The sequence below is a fragment of the Salvelinus namaycush genome, chromosome 7 (genome assembly GCF_016432855.1).
Source record: "Salvelinus namaycush isolate Seneca chromosome 7, SaNama_1.0, whole genome shotgun sequence".
NCBI lineage: Eukaryota > Metazoa > Chordata > Actinopteri > Salmoniformes > Salmonidae > Salvelinus > Salvelinus namaycush.
Genome location: NC_052313.1, coordinates 40,061,933 through 40,077,862, shown reverse-complemented (window position 1 = coordinate 40,077,862; position 15,930 = coordinate 40,061,933). Strand labels below are relative to the sequence as shown.

General features: G+C 43.7%; 1 protein-coding gene across 3 annotated transcripts in view; it reads right to left on the bottom strand.

Annotated features, from left to right (window-relative positions):
• Positions 1-15,930, bottom strand: part of raph1b (Ras association (RalGDS/AF-6) and pleckstrin homology domains 1b) — a 77,564-nt gene that overhangs the window by 50,938 nt on the left and 10,696 nt on the right. For 2 of the 3 annotated variants that reach the window (XM_038997973.1, XM_038997976.1), the window contains exon 2: positions 2,012-2,087. The exons of the other annotated variant lie outside the window; for it this stretch is intronic. The gene's annotated coding sequence lies outside the window, so the exon portion shown is untranslated. The remainder of the gene's footprint in view (positions 1-2,011; positions 2,088-15,930) is intronic. 3 annotated transcript variants of the gene reach the window in all.

The following is a 15,930-nucleotide window of genomic DNA, read 5'->3' as shown; positions in this document are numbered from 1 at the left end:
TGAGTGTGTGCTGTGCGCAGATGAGTGCAGTCGCATGCACTCGAGCACACACACACACACACTGAGTGACAGGGCAGTGGGGGGCTGGTACCATAGGTTTTGTTTACCGTAAAAGGTCCACTTCAGATGGCTGCTTGTGCGTGTGTGTGAGACGCTCTGCGAGTCGACCCTGATTCTCACAGTGAAAGCATCTCATCCTCAAGGAATGAGTATAGGTCATTAAATACACTGACATGGCAAATGACTAGCCTGCCCCGTCATCCCTATTTCTCACACAATCTTTCCTACCTACTATTTTTCCCCCTCCTACAGATGCATCTCTTTATTTAGACAGTTAGGAATATAGATGTAGGTTATTGTTGTAGAAGGAAGAAAGTGTTAGGATTCCATGTTGCTCCTGGACACAATGTGCTTGGTAGACAGCAGCACTACTGCTGAGCCACACTGCTTTCCTACCTCCTCTGATATCACTACGTTCTTGGCGACCCAGCATTAAGACACCGGATTTGACTTATCAAAGGCTCAATGATTAGTTGGGTGTGTTAGTGCGGGGCTAGAACAAAAACGTGCACCCCTCTGGGTCCCAATTCTGGTTCTCGAGGGGGAGACACACACACACCGCTATGTGGGCAGACAGTGTGACAGCAGGAAACACGAGAGAGCAAGTTCTCCACAGTGGTGGTGGAGGGGACACGACAGCACAGGACACAAACTCAAAGCATGCGTGACAATTCACTTCAACACTACTTCTCCACTTCCCAGAACAGGCTGGTGCGGGGGAGAATACTTGTGCATTACACCCCTCAGGCAGCCACACAGAGACTACATCCCAAATAGCACCCTATTCCCTACATAGTGCACTACTTTAGTCCTGGTCAAAAGTAGTGAACTATGTAGGGAATGGGGTGACATTTGGAACACAACCAAACATCATTCGAGTCCACCCCTTCACATGGTTCCACTTTAGCCTGGCTGGAATTATCCCAGGCCCAAAGACAAGATCCTCGCCTTAACTCCTTTTTCATTTGGACCTTATTTACGAGGCTAGCTCAGGGAGGCTTCTCTCGTCTGGGCCTCCCTGGCTGTGTTTCATTCCAGGAAGATGTTCCCTCCATTCTGCCCTTGTTCACTCCCCTTCATGGCTCCCGAGTCACGCAGCGGTCTAAGGCTCTGAATCTCAGTGCAAGAGGTGTCACTACAGTCCCTGGTTTGAAACCAGGCTGTATCACATCCGGCTGTGATTGGGAGTCCCATAGGGCGGCGCACAATTGGCCCAGCATCGTCCGGGTTTGGCCGGGTTAGGACGTCAATGTAAATAAGATTTTGTTCTTAACTGACTTGCCTAATTAAATAAAGGTTCAATAAATAAAATGAGAAAATCACTCCACCCAGTATCCACCATATTGCTTTCAAATATACAGTCCTATTAGATCTGTGAAGGGGAGTGAATGAAGGGCAGAAGGGAGGAAACATGTTCATGGGATGAAATGCAGCCCCTCTCTCCCAACTCCCTCCCTTGTCTGGCCTCTATCTTTCCTGGGTCTGCTCTTCAACTTACAGATTTAAAAAAATCACCACGCATGGAGCAAGAGCATTGGAATAGAATAACAGAACATTGACTTGAATGGGAATGGCCATTCTAGTAATTATATTTCTATGCGCAAGAGCCAATCACTGTGGAGATTCTGTCATTAGAGTCTTGGTACAGCCATGATAAAGTGTCCATGACTGGTTCCAATGGCTCACTGAGCTAGAGCATGGTACTGGCAACACCAGGGTTGTGGGTTCAATCTCCTAAAATGTCCATATTATTATACAATAACTACAGGGGTCAGAAAGTATCGAAAGAATTGCAAGAGGAGCCAATGTATTGGCTAGCCTGGTAGTTGCCGATTGGTGTGTGCCGTCTTGCCAAGTCATCAACTCACATCGACGACCACCTAGCTATGTAGCGGTGGCTGGTAACTGACTAAACAGCAAGCTAACGGAAGGCGTTAAAAGTGCATCTTACCGCTGGTGTCTCTCTCCCTTTGTCCCACTCAGGTCTAATGAAGCCAACGCAACAGTCAGGACCAAGCTTTTATGTCCTGGAGAGAAGAGAAGAAAAAATATCATGCAGATTTGATTCACCATCTATTTTTGTTTTAAAGTGGAGACAGAAAGGATGGCTGAAATTCAGCTCAGCAAGGGCCATTACTGAGTGAAAAATGGGACCTATGGATCGATGATGCTTGTTCTCATAGTGCTGTAGAGGAATCACATGGACTGCGTCTCTGTGTGTGTGTGTACACAGCGAGAGAGAGAGAGAGAGAGAGAGACCGAGAGCGAGAGAGATCAATCTTACCGCCACAGGGATTAGTTTCAGAGCAAGCCTGGGTGTGGAGCGCTCTTAGAAAGATACACTGGGTTGAGCAACTACATCAAGCTAAGAAACTAAACACACGCACTGTGGCAGGGTAGCTTGAGACAAACACACACACATTTAAAATGAGGAGCAACGCACTTCCACAGGCAGATATTCACATTGAGTCACATACCAAAAACTACAAAGCTAAATCAAAACCCTGACACACATGATTCACTAAATCACCAGGCTTGTCCCGTATGCTGATTCAGACGAATATATGTCTCATGGGTCGGCATTCTTTCTGGACATATGTTAAACATGATTCAAATGAATCATATAGATGGAAGATTAGGCTTGCGTATAAAAATGCTGACTGATGGCCTGGCTGGTCAACCTCTAGCACACGTCTACAGTGTTGAGATAGGCCAAATTCAAACCTTTGACACAACCTCTGTATCTTTCCCCACGGTCCTCCTCTATCTGTTCTTTATTTCTACATTGTAGAATAATAGTGAATACATCAAAACTATGAAATAACACATATGGAATCATGTAGTAACCAAAAGTGTTAAATCAAAATATATGTTATATTGAGATTCTTCAAAGTAGCCAACCTTTGCCTTGATGACAGCTTTGCACACTCTTGGCATTCTTTCAACCAACTTCATGAGATAGTCACCTAGAAGGCATTTCAATTAATGGGTGTGCTCCTTTCCTTCTCAATGCGTTTGGGCCAATCAGTTGTGTTGTGACAAGGTAGGGGTGGTATACAGAAGATTGCCCAATTTGGTAAAGACCAAGTCCATATTATGGCAAATAACCAAAGAGAAAAAAATGACAGTCCATTACTTTAAGACATGAAGGTCAGTCAATCTGGAAAATTTCAAGAACTTTGAAAGTTTCTTCAAGTGCAGTCGCAAAAACCATCCAGCGCTACGATGAAAGTGGCTCTCATGAGGACCGCCACAGGAAAGGAAGCCCCAGAGTAAGTTCATGAGAATAACTGCACCTCAGACACATCAACATCATCTGTTCAGAGGAGACTGTGTGAATCAGGACTTCATGGTCAAATTGCAAAGAAACCACTACTAAAGGACACCAATAAGAAGAAGAGATTTGCTTGGCCTAAGAAACATGAGCAATGGATATTAGACCGGTGGAAATCTGTCCTTTGGTCTGATTAGTCCAAATTTTTCAAACCGCTGTATTTGAGACGCATAGTAGGTGAACGGATGATCTCCGCATGTGTGGTTCCCACCGTGAAGCATGGAGGTGGTGTGGGGGTGCTTTGCTGGTGACACCGTCAGTGATTTATTTTGAATTCAAGGCACACTTAACCAGCATGGCTACCACAGAATTATGCAGAGATACACCATCCCATCTGGATTGCACTTAGCGGGAATACCATTTGTTTTTAAACAGGACAATGACCCAAAACACACCTCCAGGCTGTGTAAGGGCTATTTGACTAAGAAGGAGAGTGATGGAGTGCTGCATGAGTTGACCTGGCCTCCACAATCATCCGACCTCAACCCAACTAAGATGGTTTGGAATGAGTTGGACCATAGAGTAAAGGAAAAGCAGCCAACAAGTGCTCAGCATGTGCAAACTCCTTCAAGACTGTTGGAAAATCATTCCAGGTGAAGCTGGTTGAGAGAATGCCAAGAGTGTGCAAAGCTGTCAAGGCAAAGGGTGGCTACTTTGAAGAACCTCCAAAAAAATATATATTTTGATTTGTTTATTACTACATGATTCCATATGTTTTATTTCATATAGTTTTGATGACTTCACTATTATTCTACAATGTAGAAAATAGTAAAATAAAGAAAAACCCTTGAATTAGTAGGTGTCCAAACTTTTGACTGGTACTGTATACATTTTTGTTTTTAATACTGACTCATATGTTAAACATTATGTTCAACATGATTCAAATGAATCACATAGATGGACCATTAGGCTTGTGTGAAAAATGCTGACTCGTTGCGTGGTGAACAAGTCCACACGGTGGGTGTTTGTTTGCCTCGGAGTACACACACTCTAGCCTTCGCTATCCCAGCTGGCCTCAGCTGTCCCTTTGTAGAACAACTGTGCAGACGGACTGTCCACACGAAGCATGTGGCTCCCACTCAAAACACAGGGGGTGTGTTCTTTCATGGTGTGTGTCTGATACACACACACACAGACATGAAAACACCTCACACACACACTGTGTTTGCGTCTGTTTTTGATACCATCACTCGGCTTGACTTACAGTGAGTGATCGAGCCTTCTCTGCGTGATATCTGCCCAGCTAATATGCGTGTCTGTCAACGCTGTGACATTGTATTGGAGGTGACGTGTAGGTTTGAACAGCTGTATGCGCTGCCGCTTCTCTCTCAGCACACAGGAAGTAAACAAGTGTGACATCATTATCCCAGGTGCTAGAGAGGGAGGGTGTGTGCGTAGGGAGTGGACATTTCTCCCAGGATCCAAAGAGCAGGACCTTAATTGTCAATCTCTTACACTGGGTGTATTCTAAGTGCAGGAGTTGAGTTTCAGGGCCAAAGCCAAGGTTAGAGAATCAAGTCCTCTATTTGGGATAGGGTTGAAAAACATCACAAAACCGGTATTTATCCCCTACAGCCACTAAGGCTGCACATCTTGTCTCTGTTGATTTCCATTCAGACAAGTGTTGATGTTGGTGTAGGCTTCTGCACTCCACCAAAAAAACAAAATGTAGGGGACACGCTGCTTCCTGTACTGTATATTCAAATCTCCCTGGGATACAGGTGCTTCCTTCTCCCACCCATACTTCCTGCTCTGGCCCAATCCCACATTTCCTGTCTGAGCAGGAAGCGGGAAAGAGGGCACTATGCAGAGGTGATGTCAGAGGATAATAAAAACTCGTATAGTTACATAGAGGAAGGTGAGAGAGAAATTGGGAGCGTGTACAGTAATGGACATTACCCACAACGAAAGCAGTAGGAGGCAAAAACATTTGTGTGTGTGTGCACGTGCGTGCGACACGTCCAAACCGGTGACCTCCCCCATACAGATCACATTGCATTCGTAGTAGTTAGGACATCCGTCACACTGCCTCATGCATTCTCTAACTAATGCTCCGTTTACATTGTGCCGCATTTCATTACAGGGACTCTTGCCCCGCTAGTGAACGGACAACTGTACTGTTTAACGCAAGATGGAGGACAACCCGTCGCTTGTCAGAGATTACATGTATTTTGGAAGATGGCAAAATATGGCCTCTTCAATCGAGACAGGATAAACACGCTGAACAATAATTTAATAAAGCAACATGCAACAATTTCATAGATTTTACTGAGTTACAGTTAAGGCTGGGGTGGTCACGAAATTTAGTCAGCTGGTGACTGTCAAGCAAGTAACTGTCGGTCTCACGGTAATTGACCGTTAATTAACAAACACATTTAGCATCTCCTGGCTTCCACACTGACGCAGACATTTGGAACATCAACATTTTAAAAAGTCTAATAAATCCATTTAATAAAGCCTACACCGTCACAATAAATCCATTTTCGACAAGTCTAAAGAAACATGATATGAAGAAAATGTAGACTATTTCAGAAGAACAGAATAGCATACTCTGAGTTGTTCTTATGTTAGGTCCTGATGTGGCTATGCTAAATGGCTGTGGGCTACACTAGTTCATTTAGCAGACAAGATTAGCTTAGAATTCAGTGGCATTATTGTATAGTATGAAGAATACAATTGAACAAAGCAGAATAAAATATACATCTTTTCTCCAAACGATTTGAGGGAGTGCGCACATGCGGCTATTCTGTGTTGAGCGGTTAACAAAGAAATAGGTACTCTTATATGCTTAATTTACAGTTAATGTAACTTAGTTGTTCTACAATTGTTGGGCTACATGTTTTGATTTTAATATATTTTAAGGCTGCATGATGCGACTAATGATGATTTGAAAAAAGTTGCATAAAAGGCATGAGCTCTGCTTCGTTTTATACGCAGGCCTGTACACACTTCATCAGTCTCTCATTCACAATTTGACAAGAAATTGACAATGTCTCGAATTTCCCGGCAGCATCTCCTTTGTGGCCGTAATGCACCTTAAAAAAAAACATACATGCTTTTGTTGTACCCTACTCCCTGAGTGCTGCGCGCTCTCCATCACGTGATTGGGTCTTTCTCACAGACTACAAGTGAAGACCGACACACCAGGGACGCAACTGCGCCTGTCGATATTATCCAATTCCGAGGTGCATATTGAAGGTATTGGAAGAACTGTCCACATTTACATTTCGTCAGCCAACAAGATGATTATCCCAAAAGAACAGCAAAAGCACTAGCCTATGTCAATCTACTATCCTCATAGTACAAAAGTAAACCTATTGTATTCTGTGCAATAAATAAATATTCCAAACAAAGCATGGGACAGTTGTGGGATGCAATAGATCCCAAATTAATACAACCACTCGCATTAAAAAAAACTTTATGTAATGTGGCTGAAAACAGATCAGAACATAAAAATAAAAAATGTAGATAAAGTATTAGGCTATTTATTCACATTATAAGCGTAACATTAGCGGGAAAACACCATTATCAAAAGTGCCCGCAAATACAATTAAGCATTTAATGCCTTTATTATAAAAAAGGTGCATTTTTATGGTGAACATTATCTTCCCCAAACTTGAAACTCACGTGCTGCTTATGTATGCCAGTTAGGCTCTAAACCCCTTGTAAAGCAGATCAATGTGCTTCATTTTTATTCGTTTTTTGGCCACTTTAGTTGAGATACAAAACATAGGCTTATGGGCTAGACTACATGAGGTGTGCAACTTTGATTAGAAAAAGTCTGTCTTATGCTGGGCATCATTCACAGGTGATAGGCTAATAGCCCCCCATCAGACTATTCTTCATTTAATCTCATCTTTGCATATACTAAACAATATGTGTGAAGTTTGTTTTAATTTAGAAAGGTACATGATAATGGTCCAGTCTCAAAACAGGGGCAGCGGGGAAAATGCATATCACCTATGCACTTAAATAGGGGACGGAGGACTCTTTTCCCGTGATTCCTTTTCATGCCAGTCAGGTAGGCTATACTCCTGTTATAAATATAAGCAATGTGCTTAATATTAGGGAAGTTGAAAAATAAATATAGTAAGCCTATAAACAGCTGATGGGATCCTCCTCCATTCAGTAGAGGCAATCACTCTGTTTTCTCACACAATTGCATAGCCTATAGAAATGTTGCGCAACATGAGCTCTCATGCTCTCGTGTTTGATTAGATTTTCGAAAACATTTGCATTGATGTCAGTGTGATTAGAGGGGCAATAGAGTGCTGAGTACCAGGCAGTTAGCAAGTTTGGTAGGCTACTAATGAACATGAGCAGCATCAGAGCTTGGAGAAGCCTAATTACCGTGACTATATGGTGTGGCGGTAATATGGTCAAGTGCAACAGCCCTGGTTACAATTCATATAAGGAAATCAGTCCATTTAAATAAATAAATTAGGCCCTAATCTATGGATTTCATATGACTGGGAATACAGATATACATCAGTTGGTCACAGAACCTTTTTTTTAAGGTAAGTCAGCACCTGGTGTGACCTCCATTTGATTGTGGCCTGTGGAATGTTGTCCCACTCCCCTTCAACGGCTGTGCGAAGTTGCTGGATATAACACTTCACATGTTGTGTAAACGTAAAGGGTTTTGTGAACGAGGCTTAAGAGGACGAGTAGGTTAAGTCTTTCAGAAGAGCAAATCACAAGTGACCATAGAGCACGAGTCATCATAACCAGAGAAATGCATGGCCATCACTGGATTAGGGTGAAGTTACGCTGATCCTAGGTCAGTTTTGAGACTACCATTTTTGATCAAACCACGTGAGTTACTTAGTTCACTCCTGAATGCAGATAGTGTTTTCGCACTGAACTAAGGGGCTAAACACACCAGAGTTCAGAAAATCTGCACCAAACCAACTTGGTGTGAAAGACCCCCCAGACTAGGAGCGCTAGGATCAGGCCCTCCCTGTCCATTATTCATTATGACAGAAAAGGCTAAACTGATCCAAGATCAGCACTCCTACTCAGAAGACTAATGAATATGGGTCTTGACTCTCTCCCTCTCTGTAAACTTCACTTTTGTTGCAACAGGTTCATGTTGGCTGACCCTGGACCTGTGAGTAGCCCTCTGATGCCCCATATCACCAATAGGGATGCCAAGCTCGGCAGCTAATCTGGAACCAGGCCGTACTACATTTGGCACGACAGTGTGTAATCAGGATCACTACACAACAAACCAGGCCCCAGCCAAGAGATTAGCCCAGTCAGCCCAGCGAGTGAGTCAGGGAGTTGGACTCAGTAAGGCAGGGTATTAGTCAATGAGAGCGTTAGTGAGAGTGAGCCACTCACACACACTTAACATGAGCTGGTGTTCACACACACACACACACACACACACACACATCACAGAAACAAATGAGTGCATGCACAAACACGATGACTGTGTGTGAGTGGTAAAACACTCATATGTGCCTCCAGTGTGATTGACTAAAGCTACAAGTGTTGGTTTGATACGAGTCACCATCTATTTTCTGGAGAGAGGGGCGTAAGGTGAAGTGAAATATCTACAGTAGGCTATCCAAAGCAGTTGCAACCTTTTCCAATGACATTATTGGCCTGGACCACCTTTATTCAAAGCCCTGTGACATCCCTGTGCAAGGGAACAGCATGCTGTTGCATAACATTTAACATTCAGACGTTGACCAATATAACTCCCTCTGAAGTTTGGACTACAGTAGTATACCAGGGTCATACTCATTAGGCACTAAATGTATAAAATAAAAAACAGACAAACAGGGAGGGACTTCCTGAACTTGTTCAATAAGAAACCCTCATTTTCTGTTGAAAAGCTATTTGTTCTGTGTTCCCTAATGAACACCGGTATTAAGCTGTAATGCTTTGCAAAGTGAAACTGCTACACAGCCAAGTGTTCCAGATGTTGACTGTGTGAAACTGGTCAAATGACTTGAGGAAAAATGATGAGAATGACCTCAGAGTTTTACAAGCACGCATTTCCCGGATGACATCACTTACACTAAGAGTCTTGCTCAGACATCTCGCTTTTATTAATTTCTTTCTCTCTACTCTCCATCCGATCACTTGGGTCATTTTCATTATCACTAGGCACCAAACTGAAGAAAACAGATTGAAACAGGGAGGGAGGGACCACTTGGACATGTACAATAGGAAACGCTCAATTTCCTTTTCAAAACGTTTTTTTTTTTTTTTTAAGTGACGGTTTGCCCAACTGGAAATGACCCAGTTCCCAACCACTGCCATCAGTCTTCTAACTACTGAGGTGGCAGCTTGGTAGCTGAAGGTTGAAGAAAGGTTAGGCCCTAGTGAGGTTATTGGCTCAATGATGTGCGTCGACCCTCCGCACTTGGCTCGCTGTAAAATGGGCAATGTGACAGGGAGATGCTGTCTGCATCCCGATTCTCCACCCTTCTCCTAAACCATACACTTGCACACTTCTCATCATGGATTTAACAATGGTGGAAACTCCCTCCAGCCAATGCTTACACCAATGCAATGCATTTAGATCAATGATGGGGAGTGTGCAAGTGCACACTAAGGCTGAAGGCGTGGAATATTGAGATAAAGCTGCTGTTTTGCCTTCCAACTCGTCTCACAGGTCCAGAACAAATTCAAGGAAACGTACAGTATTATACAGAGCCTATATAAAACCTACCCTAACCAGAAACCGTGGATAGATGGCAGTATTCGCGCAAAACCCGAAAGAGCGAACCACCGCATTTAACCATAGAAAGTTGACTGGGATTATGGCCGAATACAAACTGTGTAGTTATTCCCTCCGCAAGGCAATCAAACAAGAAAAATGTCAGTATATAGTGACAAAGTGGAGTCGCAATTAAACAGCTCAGACAAGAGACGTACGTGGCAGGGTCTAGACAATCACGGACTGCAAAAATAAAGCAATCACGTCACAGACACCGACGTCTTGCTTCCAGACAAACTAAAAACACCTTCTTTGCCCGCTTTGAGGATAATACAGTGCCACCGACGCGGCACGCTACCAAGGAATGTGGGCTCTCCTTCTCCGTGGCCGACGTGAGTAAGACATTTAAACGTGTTAACCCTCGCAAGGCTGCCGGCCCAGACGGCATCCCTAGCCGCGTCCTCAGAGCATGCTCAGACCACCTGGCTGGCGTTCACAGATAGAATATATATCTCTCCCTATCCCAGTCTGTTGTCCACACATGCTTTAAGATAGCCACCATTGTTCCTGTACCCAAGAAGGCATAGATAACTAAATGACTATCGCCCCCTAGCACTCAATTCTGTCATCATGAAGTGCTTTGAGAGACTAGTCAAGGATCATATCACCTCCACCTTACCTGTCACCCTAGTCCCACTTCAATTTGGGTACCGCCACAATAGGTCCACAGACGATACAATCGCCATCACATTGCCCTATCCCACCTGGACAAGAGGAATACATATGTAAGAATGCTGTTCATTGACTACAGCTCAGCATTCAAACACCATTGTATCCGCCAAGCTCATCATTAAGCTTGAAGCCATGGCTCTCAACCCCACCCTGTGCAATTGGGTCCTAGACTTCCTGACAGGCCGCCCCCAGGTGGTGAAGGTAGGAGACAACATCTTTACTTCGCTGATCCTCAACACTGGGGCCCCACAAGAGTACGTGCTCAGCCCCCTCCTGGACTCCCTGTTCACCCATGACTGCGTGGCCATGCACACCTCCAATTCAAACCATCAAGTTTGCAGACAACACAACAGTAGTAGGGTTGAATACCAACAACGACAAGACAGCCTATAGGGAGGAGGTGAGGGCACTCCAAGTGTGGTGTCAGGAAAACAACCTCTCACTCAACGTCAACAAAACAAAGGAGATGATTGTGGACTTCAGGAAAGAGCAGAGGGAGCACCCCCTTATCTATGGGACAGGTGGAGAAGGTGGAAAGTTTTGTTCCTCGGCATACACATCACAGACAAACTGAAATGGTCCACCCACACAGACAGTGTGGTGAAGAAGGCGCAACAGTGCCTCTTCAACCTCAGGAGGTCTAAGAAACTTTTACAGACACACAATTGAGAGCATCCTGTCAGGCTGCACCACCGCCTGGTACGGCAACTGCACCGCTCATAACCGCAGGGCTCTCCAGGGGGGTGGTGTGGTATGCACAACGCATCACCGAGGGCAAACTACCTGCCCTCCAGGACACCTACAGCACCCGATGTCACAGGAAGGCCAAAAAGATCATCAAGGACAACAACCACCCGAGCCACTGCCTGTTCACCCCGCTATCATCCAGAAGGCGAGGTCAGTACAGGTGCATCAAAGCTGGGACCGAGAGATTAAAAAACAGCTTCTATCTCAAGGCCATCAGACTGTTAAACAGCCATCACTAACACATAGAGCAGGGGTGTCAAACTCAGTCCACGGAGGGCCTAGTGTCTGCAGGTTTTTGGTTTTTCCTTTCAATAAAGCCCTAGACAACCAGGTGTGGGGAGTTCCTAACTAATTAGTGATGTTAATTCATCAATCAAGTACAAGGGAGGAGCGAAAACCCGCAGACACTCGGCCCCCCGTGGAATGAGTTTGACACCTGTGACATAGAGGCTGCTGCCTACATAGACTTGAAATCGTTCGCCACTTTAATAAATGGATCACTAGTCACTTCAATAATGTTTACATAGCTTGCATTACTCATCTCATATGTATATACTGTATTTTATACATCTATTGCATCTTGCCTATGCCGCTCGGTTATTGCTCATCCATATATATATATTCTTATTCCATTCCTTCACTTAGATTGTGTGTATTTGGTAGTTATGGAATTGTTAGATTACTTGTTAAATATTGCTGCACTGTTGGAACTTGGAGCACAAGCATTTCGCTACAAATTCCAATAACATCTGCTAACCATGTGTATGTGACCAATACAATGTGATTTTTAAAAGAGCCATGAGTGTATGGAACTCCCATCTCGTACAGCGCAAGTGAACAGCAAACCTGGTTTCAAAAGACAAATAAAGCAACACCTCACGGCACAAGGCCTCTCCCCCAAGTGATCTACTTTGTGTGTGTATGTACTGATATGTGTAACTGACAGATGCAAACACACACAATACATGTTCATGTTTTTAAATGCATGTCAATTGTAAAGTCTTCCGTCTGTAATGTCGTTTTCGTTGCGTGTCGGACCCCAGTAGGACTAGCTGTCGCCATTGGCGTCAGCTAACGGGGATCCTTACAAAATAAAAATTACTCCCATCCGTATGGGCATTCGCCACATCTGTAAAGTGAATTCTACAACGGATGTGAAGAGATTAATGTGTGTAATGCATCTTGCATGTTTTAAATAGGTCATTTTTGCCTGGGCCTGGAAAGCCAAGAAAATGAAGGCAAGTTGTAAATCTTTAACGGATAATGGAGGTTTTCTATTCTATACTGAGCCCAGTCTCAGCTCATAATATAGAGAATGCTTTAAGAGACTCAGTGGACAAACCTAAAACAGACCAGAGTCATTCCACCTCAAAAAGGACAAGAGGATTTTGTCACCCACCATCTAAGATGATTCTGAAATCGTTTCTGTAGTTATAAACAGATGAGACCATCATTCCTGAAACCTTATTTTGTTGAAATATAATTTGATCTGAGAAGTTAAAGCTGACTGATTGCACCCAAATTGGCAATTTTAAAATGTATAGGATTCATATAATCTAAAATAAATACAGTACATAACATCCGATTTGGACCATAACACGGAACCCAAACCGGCTGCGCACGTGCGCCATCGTGCGCTATAAATGTATTTTGTCCCCCCACACCAAACGCGATCAAGACACGCAGGTTAAAATATCAAAACAAACTCTGAATCAATGACATTAATTTGAGGACAGGTCAAAAAGCATTAAACATGTATGGCAATTTAGCTAGTTAGCTTGCACTTGCTAGCTAATTTGTCCTATTTAGCTAGCTTGCTGTTGCTAGCTAATTTGTCCTGGGATATAAACATTGAGTTGTTATTTTACCTGAAATGCACAAGGTCCTCTACTCCGACAATTAATCCACACATAAAACGGCCAACCGAATCGTTTCTAGTCATCTTTCATCCTTACAGGCTTTTTCTTCTCTTGACTTTATAATGCGATTGGCAACTTTCATAAATTAGGTACATTACCGCCACCGACCTCGTTCGTCTTTCAGTCACCCACGTGGATATAACCAATGAGGAGATGGCACGTGGGTACCTGCTTCTATAAACCAATGAGGAGATGGGAGAGGCAGGACTTTCAGCGCGATCTGCGTCAGAAATATAACTAATTTCTATTTTAGCCCTTGGCATCGCAGACGCTCGTTGGTGCGCGTGAGCAGTGTGGGTGCAATAATTGAATAACATGGATTTCTAAATGTATTTTGCAATGCTTGCGCACGCGACGTGTCCGGTCTGGTCAGCATGTAATTCTTCCCAACAATGAGTAAGACATGAGGAATCCAATAAAATTATCAATAGCCACCTACAGACCCCCCACACCCCTCGCCAATTCCACCCTTACAACCAGTATCAGTTCTCTGTCTGGCAAGAAGTATGGAGCTGCTGCTTGGAATCTTGCTTCTTCAACCTTTGTAATGTGCTCCCTGTGAATCTGGTGAAAAGTTTATTTAAATGGAAAAGGCTCCTACCTGAACTTGTCAATTTCCTTTGCAAAACGTTTTGCTTAATTGTACCTTTACTGAATACCGCCCATATAGCTAATGTCTAGGTTCTATGGTAAGAGAGAATCATCCAAGTGCCAAAAGTGCAGACACTGTTTACAGCCATCCAGCTCTTTCAAGACAATTACATACTGAGCATAGCCACACACACAAACAACCCCAATAGAATAGAGCAGTGTGTCCCAAAGAAAGACAATTCCACACAAATTGTTCCTTGAATCACAAACACACATCTACAAAAATGCATGTATTCATAGTACAAAAACAGTTCCCTGAGGATTTAAAAGGAATGTGACCAAGAGACCACTCAGGGGAAACAGAGAAAACAAAAAACTACGGGCAGGACAAATAGCGGAGGACTTTCACAGTGGGGTGAATGGAAGAGCTAGCTAAATCTGCACCGCTAATGACCTGATACTAGAGTTCACAGAGTTCGCACACACACAGATAAACGCAAATCTCAGGCAAATCCTGGCTCCTCTCTACCACTCCATATCAACACAACAAACAGTCAGAACCGCACAGGGTGTTGCGTTTCTCCTCGTCTCCTAACGTCAATCTTGGCTTCCCTCTACCACCCCATACATAAACACACATCAGTGCTGCTGTCAGTGTTCCATGAGAACCAGCTGAACTCTGGGAGGGGAGAGCAGCGAGCACACAGGATGGGAAGGATAATGATGTCTATCCCACCTGGCTGATGGGAGACAGCCCGTTTCCATGGCAATGAAGAAAACATCAAGTGGGTCATGGGAAGTCACTCAGAACAGAACTTCTCACTGGAGGGAAAGAGGACAGTCTGCATCCCAAATGGCACCTTACTCCCACTACTTTTCCCCCCGGTACCCATAGAGCTCACTTGGGACACAACCAGATCGAAGAACCCAGCAGAGGCTGGGCTCGAACACTTCAACTAAACCACTGATTTGGTCCATTGGGTCTTCTTAGACTGTGCACTGCCTCGAAAATAAATAATTTAAAGGCCATCAAAAGCTACATCCACACCCGTTGGCATCAAAACTGCCAATGGAAACCAATAGAATACACTGACTAGGCTAAAAATAAAAAAATGTAATCTCGTTTTCCCGGACTGGGTTGGTGAAAGCAATATGGAAGAGTGCAACCTTCAGGTTATTAGGCCTATGCTATGGTGGGAAAGCAGCCATAATGCTTACTCTGACTTGGCCATGGGTCAAGGATTTATTGCTTCTTGAGCTTCCGTGCCTTGAAGAATCATTTAGGTAAAAGAGATGGGCCATAGGAGAGACCTTTTCAGTTTTGGAATGCAGCCATTCTGTACTTCAGACCAGATCAAATTTCTAACATCCTGTCACATGACACTAATAGCAACACTGATTGGACCACAGGAGGAGCAAGCATAGGCCATCTGCCTGTAGCTGACTTTGAGGACACAGGCTAAAGGCGTCCGCATGCTTCCCATCCGAAACGGTTTGTGCATACAGTTGAAGTAGTTTACATACACTTAGGATGGAGTCATTAAAACTCGTTTTTGAACCAGTCCACAAATTTCTTGTTAACAAACTATAGTTTTGGCAAGTCGGTTAGGACATCTACCTTGTGCATGACAAGTCATTTTTTCCAACAATTGATTACAGACAGATTATTTCACTGTATCACAATTCCAGTGGGTCAGAAGTTTACATACACTAAATTGACTGTGCCTTTAAACAGCTTGGAAAATTCCAGAAAATGTCATGGATTTAGAAGCTTCTGATAGGCTAATTGACATCATTTGAGTCAATTGGAGGTGCACCTGTGGATGTATTTCAAGGCCTACCTTCAAACTCAGTGCCTCTTTGCTTGACATCAT